At 41.9% G+C, this 15,705-nt stretch overlaps 1 long non-coding RNA gene across 8 annotated transcripts in view; it reads right to left on the reverse strand.

Moving 5' to 3' along the window:
• Positions 1-15,631, reverse strand: part of LOC100736666 — a 62,919-nt gene extending 47,288 nt beyond the window's left edge. For 4 of the 8 annotated variants that reach the window (XR_002335726.1, XR_002335727.1, XR_002335725.1 and 1 more), the window contains exons 1-2: positions 15,298-15,588; positions 12,615-12,825 (exon numbers count right to left, since the gene is read on the reverse strand). This is a non-coding gene — a long non-coding RNA (uncharacterized LOC100736666). Of the gene's footprint in view, positions 1-12,614; positions 12,826-15,297 lie in introns of all 8 variants that reach the window. The other 4 variants (XR_002335721.1, XR_002335722.1, XR_002335724.1 and 1 more) reach the window with 4 other exon arrangements.

The raw sequence follows: 15,705 nt of genomic DNA on the forward strand, positions 1-15,705 counted from the left end.
GAAGGTGGTCAGCCTTGAGGAAAATGGGCAGCCAAGAGTGAGAGACATCCTTTGAGACCTGGATTAGACACTGTTATGAAGTAACTGATGACAGCCCCTTAAGAGCACTGAAATGAGTATTTGGCTTTACAGATAGGAGCAGAGATTAGCATATTCAATTCCTAACCACCTATCAGAGAGAGAGAAAAATTCCCTGAGGTTGCAGAGGCAGAGGGGAGGGAGCAACACAACATAGCATTGGAGAAGGTAATGGCTAGTGATTTTTACAGTAAAATATTATTATGGAAATTTAGATTTCTGAAGAAGAGCTCTGATAATTTCTCACTGTTCATTTTCAGAGGAAAAAGAAAGACGAGACATTCCATTGGCCTGTAGGAGAATATTTAAGGTTTATAGTTGACACTATAGGCTGAATCTTAGCTTTCTTGATAGGGACTAAGGTAGATAGATATGGCCTGGCCACCAAGGTCCTACATAGAGATCCCAAGGCTTCTGAGACTGGCAGAAAGTATACAAAAGAATAAAATTTATTTTACTTTTGGCTTCTGCAGCAGCCAACTTTATTGTCCAGGGTTGAACTGGGATTTGTCTCACAATGAAAACAAAGTCAGGAGGCAATATTCAAAGATTGACATTCAAAATCAGATAGGTAGAAGACAATAGCCTCAGATAATTGTTCTTGGGGGAAAAAAAAGGAAAGAAAAGAAAAGAAAAGGGGTTAGCAAAACTCTAGTTCCTTCTCAACAAGTCAACAACTGGGGAACTCAAGAGAAAATTTCTTCAGGGTATAGAGTGGATGCCCCCAAAACTATGATGTTTAAGTCTGCTCTATCATAGAAAGATGTGTATGCAGTGAAAGATAAACATCATATGATATCATTTATATGTGGAATCTAAAAAAGGATACAAATGAACTTGCAGAACAGAAACAGACTCAAAGAATTTGAAAAACTTATTATTACCCAAGGGGACAGCTTGCGGGATGGAAAGGATGGACTCAGGGTTTGGGACTGGCATATGCACACTGAGGTATGTGGAATGCTTGGCCAACAGGGACCTGCTGTATAACACAGGGAACTCTGCCCAATACTCTGTGATAATCTAGGTGGGAAAAGAATCTAAAAGAGAATGGATGTGTGTATATGTATGATGAATCACTTTGTTGTACAGCACAAATTATCATAACCTTATAAATCAACTATACTTCATTAAAACTTAAAAAAAAGAAAGTTGTGAATGAATTCAGAGGGAGGAAAAAATTAATACCCTCCACATTTCTAGCTCTAAGAGAAAGTTGAGGGGGTTGAGGGAGAGAAGAATGAAAAAGCAAGTACTTTGTTTGTCCCTTATGGGCTCCAGGAGTGGGAATTTGACAGCTTGGCAGAGGAAAATCTTGCCCTATTCCCTGTCTGAGACTTTGGGAGGGAATTCTCCTTACACACCATCTTCTATCAAGCTGTGACAAGGGTTTCTCATGGTGACCATGGTTTAACAGCATAGGCAGCAAAAGGAGACACTAAGGAAAGCTTTCTCAAACCACCTTTACTTGTGTATGGAGTGAACACTAAATTAAAAGTCAGTGGGCCTGCCTGGGGGCTTGATATGGGACACCAAGGTGTTAAAAGGCACAGACTGGGGTGGGATTGGCAGGAGGGATGGAGCAGAAACCGCTGAGCCAATGGGCTGAATGAAGCACCCAGCCAGCAAGGGCTAAGAGGAGGTCCATTTGGCAAAGGGAAAATGGCCCATCTCCTGGGAGTACTGCCTGAGGCATAAATAAGAAATGGACCACAAGTTCACCAGGCACAGACAGACAGCACCAGAAACCTAGTGTGACCCTACATGGAGAATTAACATGAGACAAATCTGTGGGTCCCCTGACAACTAAAGTCAAGTCTCGGGGACTGATTTTCTGAGTTTAGTGGTTGAAGACACAGGTCAATACCATTCACATGTTCTGCTACCAGGTGTGTTTGGTTACATCTGCAGGGCACAGTAGTGGTGTTTTTTTTTTGTTTGTTTGTTTTTTAACTATGCAACACTAAATACCTAAAAAAGTCACATAAATATCTAGATTTGTGGATATTTTAAAATCCACCTTAAAAAACATTTTGTGGTATTTTTAATCAACAAAGGATTTGTCAATGCTGAACCTGAAATACTGCATGGACCTTGGCCAGAGGTCTCCAGCTGCTGCCCTTTCAGAGAATCAAAAGTTGTCCAGTTTCTTAGAGCCTCTACTGCTCCATATTTTCTCCAGATATAACCAACTGAGCCTAATTCATAACATTTGGTTGGCAGTTTTACAGTCTACATGCAAATATTAATTAGAATTCTATCACTTGCAAGTATCAGTAATAGGAATCAAATTAGCTTAAATAAAAAGCGGAACTTCTCCTAAGAGTACTCTGGTGTTTTACAGCACACAAGTAGAGAATCACAGGAACAAACTTAATACAAATACCCAAACACGTCCTCTCTTCTCTGTCTCTTTTCATGAATACATATTTTTCTCTTCTCTGGCTTTAGCTGAGCTTTCTCTACCTCTTCATCTGCTTTTAGGAAAATGGTCATCATCAAGAGTTGCAAATGTGTATCTCCTCAGCCCTAGAATGGAGCCAGCCCACTCTGGAATCCAGCCTCATGCTGAATTCCTTGAGAAGGACACTGAACAACTCAGCTTGAGGCAGTTGCCCACTCTGGACAGCTCTGCTGAGCCACTCAGGACTCTACCCTTCATTCCTCCCCCCAGCTCCAGGCACAAGCGATTCCTATCCACAGCCTCTGCTGTTCACTGCAAATGCTATTTCTGGCCATGTCTGTCTGATGAACCACTGGACATAAAATCTTGGTAGAATGAGTGACTTTTTGCACAAGTGTTTGCTCCCAGGACACTGCAAGATTATACTAGTTCAGAAGTACTGAATCTTCCTCTGTTCTCACTTCCTGGAAAAAAGATTAAGAAGAATTGCACTGAGACACTATGGAAAACAGTATGGGAGTTGCCATTGTGGCTCAGCAGGTTAAGAACCTGACACAGTATCTGTGAGGATGTGAGTTCGATCCCTGACTCCACACAGTGGGTTAAGGATCTAGCGTTGCCAAAAGCTGAGGTGTAAGTTGCAGATGCAGCTCAGATCTGGGATTGCTATGGCTGTGGCACAGGCTTGTAGCTGCAGCTCTGATCCAACTCCTAGCCTGGGAACTTCCATATGCCTCAGGTGCAGCTATAAAAGAAAAGAAAAGAAAGAAAACTAGTATGGAGGTTCCTTAAAAATAAAAAAATAGAGTTGCCATATGATCCATCAATCCTGTCCTTGGGCATACATCAGGACAAAATTCTAATTCAAAAAGATACATGCACCCTCATGCTCACTGCAGCACTTCACAACAGCCAAAACATGGAAACAACCTAAATTTCCATTAACAGGTGAATGGATTAAAAAGATGTGATACCAAAGCAATACTGAAAAAAACAAAACAAAACAAAACAAAAAACACCAGAACTGGAACAATCAGGCTCCCAGACTTTAGACCCTACTACAAAGCTACAGTCATCAAAATGGTATGGTACAGGCACAAAATCAGAAATATAGATGGTGGAACAGGATTTAAAGCCCAGAAATAAATCCAAACACCTATAGTCAATTAATCTATGACAAAGGAGGCAAGAACATACAATGGAGGAAAGATAGTCTCTTCAGTAAATAGTGCTGGGAAAACTGGACAACTGCATGTAAGAGAACAAAATTAGAGCACTGTCTATCACCATACATAAAAATAAACTCAAAATGGATTAAAGACCTAAATGTTAGGCCAGACACTATAAAACTCCTAGAGGAAAACATAGGCAGAAGGTGCTTTGACATAAATCACAGCAACATCTTGTTTGATCCACCTTCTAGAATAAAGACAATAATAAAGACACAAATAAACCAACGGGATCTAATTAAACTCAAAAACTTCTGCACAGCAAAGGAAACCATTAAAATAATGAAAAGAAAACCCACAGAATGGGAGAAAATTCTTGCAAATGACTCAACTGACAAAGGTTTAATCTCCAAAATATACAAACAACTCATACAATTCAACAGCAAAAATACCAAACAACCCAATTAAAAAATGGGCAGAAGACCTAAATAGACATTTCACCAAATAAGACATATAGATGGGCCAACAGGCACATGAAAAAATGCTCAACATCACTAATTATTAGAGAAATTCAAATCAAAACCATAATGAGGAACCACTTCATACCAGTTAGAGTGGCCATCACTAACAAGTCAACAAATAGCAAATGCTGGAGACAGTGTGGAGAAAAGGGAACTCTCCTACACTGTTGGTGGGAATGTACATTGGTACAACCACTATGGAAAACAGTATGGAAATAACTCAGAAAACTAAATATAGAACTACCCTATGACCCAGCAATCCCACTCTTGGGCATACATCCAGACAAAAATTTCATTGAAAAAGATACATGCACCCATATGTTCATCACAAGCCAAGGCATGGAAACAACCTAAATGCCCAATGGCAGATGAGTGGATTAGAAAGATGAGGTACATATATACAGTGGAATACTACACAGCCATAAAAAGGACACAATAATGCCATTTGCAGCAACATGGATGGAACTAGAGACTCTCATACTGAGTGAAGTAAGTCAAAGAGACAGACACCATATTATATCACTTACATGTGCAGTCTAAAATATGGCACAAATAGGAGTTCCCGTCGTGGCGCAGTGGTTAACGAATCCGACTAGGAACCATAAGGTTGCGGGTTTGGTCCCTGCCCTTGCTCAGTGGGTTGACGATCCGGCGTTGCCGTGAGCTGCGGTGTAGGTTGCAGACGCGGCTCGGATCCAGCGTTGCTGTGGCTCTGGCATAGGCCGGTGGCTACAGCTCCGATTCGACCCCTAGCCTGGGAACCTCCATATGCCGCGGGAGCGGCCCAAAGAAATAGCAAAAAGAAAATAAATAAATAAATAAATAAAATATGGCACAAATGATCTATCTACAAAATAGAAAAGATCATGGACATCTAGGACAGAATCGTGTTTGCCAGTGGGGAGGGGGAGATAGTGGGATAGATTGGGAGTCTGGGGTTAGTAGATGGAAACTCTTGCATTTGGAGTGGATGGTCAATGAGACCCTGCTGTATAGCACAGGGAACTATATATCTAGGCACTTGTAATGGGACATGATAGAGGATAATGAGAGAAAAAGAACGTATATATACATGTATGACTGGGTCACTTTGCTGTACAGCAGAAATTGACAGAACATTGTAAATCAATAATAGTAAAAAATTTTAAAAAAAAGATGTGGTATGTATACATAATGCAATACTACTCAGCCATTAAAAAATAATGAAATAATACTATTTGCAGCAACATGGATTGACCTTGAGATTATCATACTAAGAGAAGTAAGTCAGAAAAAGACAAATACCTTATGATGTCACTTACTTGTGGAATCTAAAATATGGCACAAATGAACTTATCTATAACACAGAAAGAGACTCACAGACATAGAGAACAGATTTCAAGTGGGAGAGGGGGTGGGAGAGGAATGGATTGGGAGTTTGTAATTAGCAAACTATTATATATAGAACGGATAAATACCAAAGTCCTACTGTACAGCACTGGGAACTATATTCAATATCCTGTGATAAGCCATAATGGGAAAGACAATGAAAAAGAATATTTATATGTCACTTTGCTATACACCAGAAACTAACAACACTGTAAATCAATTATATGTCAAAAAAATAAATTAAAAAAAAAAAAAAAGGAACTGTACTGATTTTGAAAGAGCAGTGCCCACAGGGAGCACAAGTCAAAATAAAGAAAATTAAAACCAAAAGAAAATGAAGCCATAATGGCTTAGAAATTTCTTAGAAGATTAGGAAGAAAAGCAAGAAGAGAGGAAATAAATCAGTTTGACTCTGCTCAAAGAAGTATTTTACGCTTGAAGCCAAATCTCTTGGAACCATTAAAAACCATGTACAGAAATTAATCATGCAACATGATTATTTCCAAACCAAATTATATTTCTTGTTTTTTAAATATATTTAAAATTTTTCTTTCTTCCTCCCTTCCCTTCTTTCTTTTCTTTTTTTTTCTTCTATCTTTTTAGGGCCACACCTGTGCAGCATATGGAGGTTCCCAGGCTAAGGGTCCAATTGGAGCTGTAGCTATCAGCCTACACCAGGGCCAGAGCAACACGGGATCTGAGCAGCATCTGCGACCTACACCACAGCTCACAGCAACACCAGATCCTTGACCCACTGAACAAGACCAAGGATCGAAGCTACATTCTCACAGATGCCAGTCTGGTTCGTTAACCTCTGAGCCATGACAGCAACTTTGAACCTCTATTTAATTTTCTAATTACAAAATAATACATAGCTGTTCTAAATTTTAATAGAGGAATATAAAAAGTTTATGTTCTTTGCCCACCCACACCCCTCACACATACATACCCACCCTCAAATCATATACTTTTGAGATAAGCAGTTTACAGTGTGATTTAGAATTAAATTCTTAAGTGAAAAAGCTGGCAACTGGAACAGAAAGCCTCCTCTACCAGCAGACCCTACAGCAGATCTGGTCCCTCTTGCAGACAGCACCCCTTGGTGGATAACAGTTGTGACTGCCACAGGATGAGGCTGCTCCTCTTGCTAGTTCATTTTAAAGAGAAGCAGAGTCACTGCCTCAAGGTTTTCATTTATCCAGGAAATATTGACTGATCCCACCTCTAGGTACCAGGCACTGTCCTAGGATCTGGGAAAACAATGATAAATATGGTGGTCATGGTTCCTACCTTCATGTAATGTATACATAAGTAATCGAGTAAAAGAACAAAGTCTGACATGCGCTATGAACAATCCAAAGAGGGTACTGGGTATAAAATATAAAATAACAAAGTGGTCAGAGAAGAGCTCTGGGGATGGTGACATTAATAGAAAGAAGGATGAATATTCTGCTCAGTATGGAACAGCGGATGGGAAGGGTATGCAAAGGTCCAAAGGCAAGTGATAAGTATGTTTATTCAAGGAAATGAAGGAAGAATGGGGGTGGGCTTAATGAGAAAAGGGGAGAGAGAGAGAGAGAGAGACTTTAGTTGCTGTGGAAGAATAGTTTAGAGAAGTGAGACCACTGATTAGGAGGTGAGTGCAGTGGTCCAGGCTAGAGATATTAGTGTTTAGTGTTAGAGTTTTAGTAGTAAAGATGGAGAAAAATAGCAGCATCTGAGATATATTTGGGTGGAAAATTAGTGATCTACTGAGATTAAGACAGGGGTGACTATCAAAGACTCCCAAGAGTTTGGTATGAGCAACTGGGTAGAAGTTTCATTACTCCCTGAGGAATCCTGGACATGGGATACGAAGAGCAGAGATCAATTAACTAAATACATATTACATTTGAGAGTCAAGTGAGACAGTCAAGTAAAAATGGCAAGTAGGCAGTAATTATGTGACTACATAGCCCAAGAGATAAGACTGGGATGTAAAATTAAAAGCAGGGGTCGGTCGGGAGTTCCCGTCGTGGCGCAGTGGTTAGCAAATCCGACTAGGAACCATGAGGTTGCGGGTTCGGTCCCTGCCCTTGCTCAGTGGGTTGACGATCCGGCGTTGCCGTGAGCTGTGGTGTAGGTTGCAGACGCGGCTCGGATCCCGCGTTGCTGTGGCTCTGGCGTAGGCCGGTGGCTACAGCTCCGATTCGACCCCTAGCCTGGGAACCTCCATATGCCGCGGGAGCGGCCCAAGAAATAGCAACAACAACAACAACAAAAAAGACAAAAAGACCAAAAAAAAAAAAAAAAAAAAAAAGCAGGGGTCGGGGGGCAGGATGGGAAATATGATGGTTAATTTTGTGTGTCAACTTGACTAGGGCTAAGAAGTGCCCAGATATCTGGCAAAACATTATTTCTGGGCACATCTGTGAGGGTGTTTTCAGAAGAGACTAGCATTTGAATCAAAGTAAAGATCGGTCGCCTTCACCAATGAGGGTGGGCATCATCTAATCCACTGAAGTCCTGAACAGAACAAAAATGTGAAAAGAGCAGCAAATCTGCTCTCTGCATGAGCCAAGCACAGGCATCAAAGATCCTGGTTCTCAGGCCTTTGGACTCAGATTGAATTACCCCACTGACTTTCCTGGTTCTCTAGCTTGCAGACAGCAGACTGTGGGATCTCTGGGTGTTGATAATCACATAAGCCAATTCAACTGATCAATCAATCCTATTGAATCCTATTGAATCTGCCAGTGATTCTAGAGGAACAGAATTTTAAAGATAAGTTTTCTTTCTTTTTTTTTTTTTTTTTTTGTCTTTTGTCTTTTGTTGTTGTTGTTGTTGCTATTTCTTGGGCCGCTCCCACGGCATATGGAGGTTCCCAGGCTAGGGGTTGAATCAGAGCTGTAGCCACCGGCCTACGCCAGAGCCACAGCAACGCGGAATTGGAGCCGCGCCTGCAACCTACACCACAGCTCACGGCAACGCCGGATCATTAACCCACTGAGCAAGGGCAGGGACCGAACCCGCAACCTCATAGTTCCTAGTCGGATTCGTTAACCAATCCTAAAGATGAGTTTTCTAAATCAGTTCTGGAGTTTCCAAAATTGGCTCTCTAATTTGATTAGACTTAAAGATACCAATGACCAGACATTATTTACAGTATAAACAGAGAACTGATAGGCCATGGCAAGATCTGGCAATACAGAGAAGCAAAATATCTCCACTGAATACTCCTTATCAACCACTTAAAAGAAACAAGGATTAGATGGCTATGTCTAGATACTTTCAAACTTTTCTGGAGAACTAACAAATAAGATTGGCTGGTTGCTCCCAGTGTCATTAGAGAATGTGTAAAAGAAAAATGAGTTTAGGGATTCGAATTTGCAGCTCAAGGATCAAATGACAGAAGCTTCTCTGCATGCCCGAAAGAGAACTTCATCTTCCCTACCGCCCTCCTGGAGCCGAAGGGCTGAAACTGCCTAAGGTAAGCACAGAACCTCGTTGTGTGACTGGCTGAATTACAATGCAAATTGAACTCCCAGTCTTCACTTTAAAGTGAGGGCACTAATTAGAAAAGGATGGGACCCTGTAAGTTGGAATGATAAATATGGGGACACTAAGCCTCTAAATTTTGAAGAGTCTTCTTGGCTGGTGGAAGAACCCTCCCCAACCCCAGCAGAACTGACTTCCCCTGCCCCAGCAAAACTGGCCTAAGCACAATGACAGTGGCCTCCCCACACCCACTTGCCATACCATCCCCACCCTCAATGGTATCAGCCTTTCCACCCCAGGTGAGGGGGTTAACCCTCCATTACATGAAACTATAATGGCCTCTTTCTGACAAAGTTGTCTTGCAAGATAACTCTGCTTCTCCTCATCACCCACCCTACAGCCCCTCTTTGTTTTTAGACCTATAATTGGACTCAAGTCCCAAGGGAACCCTAAGGTGTAGTACAAAGTATGACCCATGAATAGATGAGCTACACTCCAAAAGAAGTGGGTGAGCTTTCTAATTTACACAAGCAGAAATCCAGGGAACATGCGTGGAAGTGGATACTAAAGGTATGGGATAATGGGGGAAGGCACATAAAATTGGATCAGGCCAAATTTATTAATATGGGCCCACTAAGAAGATATTCCACATTTGATGTTGTGGTTTAGGGGTTAGAAGAGAGTAGAGGAAGGAATTCAAAGGCTTTGGGAGATTAGAAAGTTAGAGTGTATTTGTCATTTAAGACCTACACACTCACATTAGGGAATTCAGAAGACATACCTTTCACTAATACTTAGAGAAAGAAATTTATGAGGGGAGCCCCAGGGTCCTTGAAGAGTTCTTTGATCATTCTGCTTTCTAGGCCAGATCTTACAGTGGAAACTGCAGTCACTCAACTAGAAAACCTAAATGCAATGGAAGAAATTGGACTCAAGGATGGCAGGGGCCAGGTTGCAGAACCCAAACACCAAAAGCAACATGGGCCTGGCAACGGACAGCAGATCCCAAGTAGCAATCAAAATAGTTTGATTCATGCAGAGCTATGCCACTGGCTAATTATAGTGCTCCCAGAAGTGAAACAGATAGGGAACCTAATAAATTTTACTTGATATGTATAAGCAGGAAAGTTCTATATCAAATGATCAGAAGTCTAAATCAAATAATTAGGGAGTTCCTGTCTTGGCTCAGCTATTAACGAACCTGACTGGTATCCAAGAGGATTCTGGTTTGATCCTTGGCCTTGCTCAGTGGGTAAGAATCCAGTGTTGCAGCAAGATATGGTTAGGTCTCAGAAGTGACTCAGACCTGGTGTTGCTGTGACTGTGGCTATGGCCACAATTCAATGGTTCCAATTCAATCCCTAACCTAGGAACTTCCATATGCTGCAGAAGCAGCCCTAAAAAAGAAAAAAAAATTTTTTTTCAATAAATTCTTCCCCCATCAGAATCTCCCAGCCACCATGTGGCTGGGCCATAGTGCCCTCAATTCTAAGACATTCAGCACAAGCCAGCAACCAGAAATGATCAGCACTATTCAGGCTAACAGCAAGGAACAGATAACACAATGCATTGGGTAGCTCTGTGGTATCTGAGACATACAAGTCCTACAGGGATCAGCTCACTGTAAGCTTTCAGAAACTGGGAATTTGGGAAATCCTATCTATTCCCAAAGCTCTCAAATACCTTAGATTAATCAAGATTTACTAACAAAAATGAATTTTTGTCCAAAAAATATCCCCAAATAGTCATATGTCCTAGAAAAGCCTAGTTTGGACTGAAGGTACCTTCTATCCCACAGGGCATCTTTCCTCCCAGGGTTCCCATTTCTTTCTCTTTCAGTCTTACTCTGGGTCAACCCTTGAGTCAATTATTCTCCTAGGTATCTTACTTTCATTCTTCCCAAAATTTTTCATTCAAAAATTAATGTTACTTCTCACAACCTCCTAAGGTTCTGAGAAATCAGGATCTTTTTCTGTCCGAGCGTCAGGCTGAAACTACTGTCTATTAAGTCCCCTAATTTCTGGCTTTACTCTAACTACTTTTCCTTGAACTGTGGGCACAGAAATTTTCTGATCTTTTTCCTTCTCACACGAAAAAACTCTATTCAGTTCTTAATTCTTTTCTTTCTAAAAATGGAAACATCTTTAAGAAATACACCAGATACAAAGAAACATGGTGTAAAGAAAACCTCATTCACAATCTGGCATGTCTGATCTTAGTCTTTATTTATAACAGTTGGTTCTCAATCAGGGATGATTTTTGCCCCTGAAGGACATTTGGTGATATCTGGAGAGATTTCTGATTGTCATTATTGGCATATTACTGCATCTAAAGGGTAGAAGCTGAAGCTGCGGGCTTACACCACAGCCACAGCAGCACCAAATCCGAGCTGTGTCTGTGACCTACACCACAGCTCATGGCAACACTGGATCCTTAACCCACTGAGTGAGGTCAGGGATCAAACCTCCATCCTCATGGATACTAGTCAGATTCATAAACTTTTTTTTTTTTTTTTTTTTTGGTCTATTTTCTAGGGCTGCATCTGCAGCATATGGAGGTTCCCAGGCTAGGGGTCTAATCGGAGCTGTATCCACTGGCCTATGCCACAGCCACAGCAATGCCAGATCTGAGCTGCATCTGCGACCTACACCACAGCTCACAGCTACACCGGATCCTTAACCCACTGAGTGAGGCCAGGGACCAAACCCGCAACCTTATGGTTCCTAGTTGGATTCATTAACCACTGAGCCACGATGGGAACTCCAAGATTCTTAACCTTCTGAGCCCCAACAGGAATTCCTCATCTCCATTTTAAAAGTGAGAAAACCGAGTCAAAGAGAGGCTACATAAGTTGCCCAGGTCACAAAATTAGGGAGTGGAGGAGTCAGAATTTGAGCCTGGATAATTTGACCCCAGGGCCTACAGCCTGAGCTATTAGCCCATATCCTTTAATATTATTCAATGTGTCTGAAAGAATCCAAGAACAGAACAGCTAGGACTGAACTAGTAATTAGTAAGGAAAAGGAAATGGAAGAGAGCTGAGTAGTACAAAGGAAATGGAACAGATGAGACTTACAAGGGAACAAATGACAGAACAATGTTTACGAGATATACCGGGATGAGAAAGAGTGAAAAATGATCATCCCTTAAGGGGTGAGAGCATGGGGAATGGATAGTACCATCAACAGGAATAAAGAAATCACAAAGGTAAAGATGAATACTATTTCAGATATGCTGCATTTGGAAAGATGAAAAGATATCCATGTAGACATTCTAGTGTGCAGATAAGACAGACTTTAGACACTCGGAAGAAAAGTAAGGGTTGAAATTATAGATTTTGCAATTACCTCACATAAAAGGAATAGTGGAGCAGTTCCTGTTGTGGCGCAGCAGAAACAAATCTGACTAGGAACCATTAGGTTGTGGGTTCGATCCCTGGCCTCGCTCAGTGGGTTAAGGATCCTGCATTGCTGTGGCTGTGGTGCAGGCTAGCAACTGTAGCTCTGATTCCACCCCAAGCCTGGAAACCTCCATATACTGCAGTGTGGCCCTAAAAAGCAAAAAGAAAAGGAATAGTGGAAGCAATAAAACTCTTACGTTCTCCAAGGGGTTGGGGGGAAGGTCCAATCCTTGTGGATCAGCAACAGTTGAAATGCAGAAGTAGGGAGGCAGGTACAGAACTAGGATGGGGTAGTCTCCCAGAGTTCAACAGATGAGTTTCAAGAAGAGAGCAGGCTGCCTTCTCTTTTCGTTCTATACTGTCTACTGGAAGATCTCATTCTCAGCTTTTTCTTCAGCTACCCTCCACCTATATACAAATGAGAGAAAAGAGAGGACTTACAGTTGAAGTTTGAAAATGTCAACAAAGGTGTGAGGTAAGCAAAGATATCATAAAGGAATGACTAACTTAAGCATGAAGATATAACCAGCTGAAAGCAATATTTGAATGCATAAAGATGCTGATGGGTTAATAAACCAGCTAAGCCTAATTAGGGAAAGCATTTGGAAAAGAGTTGTGTTACTACCAAAAGGTAAGCAAACCATATTATGCAACACCACTAAGAAGCAATCAGTGAAAATTCTTATTAGGGAAACTCCCTACAACCAACAATATAGCAAGGGAAAAAATGGAGGAGGAACTTGCAGAATAAGAGAAGCTTAAAAGACATCAACCAATCACAACATGTGAATTGAATTGGATCCTGGGTCAAACAAACACAGTAAAGAAAAAAGTGTGAGACAAGTAGAAAATTAAACTGAATTATTTGATGATGGTAAGCAAATACATTAAATATTTTAGCTGTAAAATAATACTGTGGTGCAGGTTCAATCCCAGGCCCAGGAACTTCTGCATGCTGTAGAAATGGCCAAAAAATAGATTTTAAGAAAAAGACTTTTATTTTTTAAGAAATCATATTAAAATATTTATAGATTTCAGATACCTGATATTTGCTTCAAATTAATACAACAGGAATTATGTGGATAATGATATAGAACCAACAAGATTGGCCAAAAGTTAATAATTGTTGGAGCTAGGCACTGAGTTCTTGGGGCTTCATTATGTACATTTTTTCATATGTTTGAACGTTTCCTTCATACCTTTTTTTTTTTTTTTTTTTTTTTTTTGTCTTTTGTCTTTTGTTGTTGTTGTTATTGTTGTTGCTATTTCTTGGGCCGCTCCCGCGGCATATGGAGGTTCCCAGGCTAGGGGTTGAATCCGAGCTGTAGCCACCGGTCTACGCTAGAGCCACAGCAACGCGGGATCCGAGCCGCGCCTGCAACCTACACCACAGCTCACGGCAACGCCGGATCCTTAACCCACTGAGCAAGGGCAGGGACCGAACGCGCAACCTCATGGTTCCTAGTCGGATTCGTTAACCACTGCGCCACGACGGGAACTCCCATACATTTTTTTTAAAGATGCAATTCGGTTTGCAAGAATAGGATTTCCTTCCATATACTGCAGTTTAGAAGGCGCTGGTTAAGTTTTTTAACCTGGGTTCAGTGGATTTCAAGGAAACATGAGGATTATTAATCAGATTGAGACAAAGTTGGAGGATGAAGTGATCCACCAAAAAAACAAGGATTGAGTGGAACGCAAGATACCACTTGAAATATGACAAGAGATAGATCCTCCAAGTTGTTATCAATTAACAGGTTTCCAAGATAAAATTTGAACATAAAGGATAAGAGGAACTTAGGGGGATGGGGCTGTAAGGAGTTTGTTGAATGATCAAACCAACAGGTAAGAAAAATGACTGTCTACTCTTTGTTTCTAAGAAAAATCGGAGGTTCAATGCCAATGAAAGAGACATGAAGGAAGAGATGACCAAACCTAAACATGGGATATCTGTTCATGAGAAAAGGATGTGTGCACTAAGTGGTGTTAAGACTTTGGAGATCTAAGGGGAGGGTCTTCAAATCTTCTGTCAACTTCTCCTTTATTTTTCTTTCTACCCACAAATCCAAAGTGCCTTCAAGGTAGGACCTGACACAAAGGGGTTAAGAGTAAGAGCTAAAATGACGTTTCAGGAAAAGGTTTAACATTACTTTCTCCCTTTCATAGACTCGGGAATTTAGCAAAACAGTGTAAACTAAATGTGTCCACCAGCACCTTCCTATCTGTGAGGTGGGGTACAGAAAGCTCAGGACTTGAAAGACAAGTTGCTTAGGTTGCAGGGCAGTGACTAGGACATTGAGTTGTGAAGACCTCTACTTTTTGTGTGTGTGTGCGCGTGTGTGTTGTCCTTTTTTTTTAGGGCAGCACCTGCGGCATATGGAGGTTCCCAGGCTAGGGGTCTAATCGGAGCTGTAGCTGCCGGCCTACACCACAGCCACAGCAATGCAAGATCAGAGCCGTGTCTGCGACCTACACCACAGCTCGCTGCAACGCCGGATCCTTAACCCACTGAGCAAAGCCAGGGATCGAACCCGCAACCTCATGGTTCCTACGGGAACGACTGGGCCACGACGGAACTCCTCTTTTACTTTTTAAAATCTCAACCTCTGTAATTTTCAAAGCCTAGACCTTTTCTCTCAGATATGTAAACAAACATACAATAAAAACAATGTTTAAAGGTAAGATTCTGTGAAGGGATTAGTTGGGAGCATTCCTGAAGAAAACCACAAGCGAGGACTCCTTCTGGCAAGGGAGTCAGAGTGGCCAGAGCAGTTTGAGAGCTCCGTTGGCAAGGGCTGGAGAGACAGCAATGGCTCAAATCAGAGAGCCTTAAAAGCCACGGAAAGGACTCAAGGAGCGGATGCAAGTCTCAGTCTTTACCTCGAACCTGTACTTATCCAACCTCGGGGACTGTCAGGAGGGAAGCACCAGCCCGCAGGCTCTGAGAGCACCCTTCTCCCGACGCCTCGGAACCGGCGGCCTCCAGAAGCAAGAGAGCTGGAAGACTGATTCCCTTGAGGTGGACGGAACGTTTAAACGCCTCTCCCCAAACCCAGCTACCTCGCCATTTACCGAGGCTTGAGAGTCCTCTTCTTTCCTTCCGAGACGCCTGAAGGCGCCGCCCAAACAGTTCCGGGTTACGACCTAGAAGACCGCAGGGTGTTGGCGTTTCGAATCCACCGCCGGAGTCCCGGGCTTCCTCCCGCCTGTAGAGGAGGGCTAAGAGAAAATATAGACCAATCAGGATCCAGTATTGGGAGCCGTTCGCCCTCTGGGCCAATAGGAAGG

This window comes from Sus scrofa, chromosome 9 (genome assembly GCF_000003025.6).
Source record: "Sus scrofa isolate TJ Tabasco breed Duroc chromosome 9, Sscrofa11.1, whole genome shotgun sequence".
Classification (NCBI taxonomy): domain Eukaryota; kingdom Metazoa; phylum Chordata; class Mammalia; order Artiodactyla; family Suidae; genus Sus; species Sus scrofa.